Source organism: Phyllostomus discolor, chromosome 9 (assembly GCF_004126475.2).
Source record: "Phyllostomus discolor isolate MPI-MPIP mPhyDis1 chromosome 9, mPhyDis1.pri.v3, whole genome shotgun sequence".
Classification (NCBI taxonomy): domain Eukaryota; kingdom Metazoa; phylum Chordata; class Mammalia; order Chiroptera; family Phyllostomidae; genus Phyllostomus; species Phyllostomus discolor.
The window spans coordinates 75,838,596-75,840,010 of NC_040911.2; positions in this window are offsets into that span (position 1 = coordinate 75,838,596).

The following is a 1,415-nucleotide window of genomic DNA, read 5'->3' on the forward strand; positions in this document are numbered from 1 at the left end:
TTCTTCCCAGCATCTACCAGGAAGGCTGTACAATATAGTGCAATTTTTGATTTCCCAAGTAATACAAAACAGTGGCTAAAGGTGAAGCATGGGATATTGCTTCACCATAACTGCTGTGGTGGAGAGAAGTCCAGGGACTTATTTTGTCCCCTAACTCTGTAACTGATTCCCTTCGATTGGGATTTTCATAGGGTAGGAACACACTAATGTGATGCATTTATAACATGCAAGGCTACTATAGAAATCTGATGTCTTTTTGAAAATTAAAATATACCAGTCTAGCATGAAAATAAAAATAAAGCCATTTCAAACATGCAAAGACTCTAAAAGTTTGCCTCTTTTGCATGTGTTTGAAAAAAATTGCTAGAAGTTATAATCCAATACAATATCTTATTTGTTAAAAGAGGATTACTTGGTATATAGAATTTAACCATAGAGAAATTAATTAATTAGCTAATTAATTAAGCCAAGAATCACTGCTCAGCAGCAGACATACAGGTAATAAATTCACATTAGAAAAGGAAGTTAGTTAGTGGGCTACCAGAGATATTCTTTAAGAAAACAGTCGCCTTCCTGTATTAAATGGTATGATTAAAAAGCATGTTGATCTAAAAACAAGATATGCAGGATATTTCTTAGTTAACAAGGTAACTGAAATGTAATAAGAGAATTCAAGAACATAAAGCTGAATAATAAAGGCATGGTCCTCAAATGAAGCAAACAAACTGAAGCACGACTCTGAGTAAGCAATGAACTATGACACATGAGACTCTGTTTATGCTTAATATTCCGAAGCTTTACTCTAAGTAACAGACCAAGAATGTGAGACTGTGTTGCCAAAGGGTTGAATGATACTGCTTGATCATTCAAGCAGTTTCTCCAGAGTTTAATATGAGTTTCTGATGAAGTTTCTCCAGAAGTTTAATATGCTAAATGCTAGAATTTCCCCCCATTCCTCCCTTCCCCCTCCCCACTGAAAACCCTCCATGTGATGTCCATTTCTCTGATTCTGTTCCTGTTCTAGTTGTTTGCTTAGCTTTTGTTTTCATTGTTTTTCTTTTCTCTTTGGTTCATTTGTTGATAGTTGTGAGTTTGTACTCACAACTATCAACAAATGATACTGTTACTGTTTGTATTTTACTGTTTGTATTCTTGATCTTCTTTTTCTTAGATAAGTCCCTTTAACATTTCATACAATAAGGGCTTGGTGATGATGAAATCCTTTAACTTGACCTTATCTGGGAAGCACTTTATCTGCCCTTCCATTCTAAATGAAAGCTTTGCTGGGTAGAGTAATCTTGGATGTAGGTCCTTGCCTTTCATGACTTCAAATACTTCCTTCCAGCCCCTTTTTTCCTGTAAGGTTTCTTGTGAGAAATCCGTGGATAGCCTTATGGGCACTCCTTTGTAGGTAA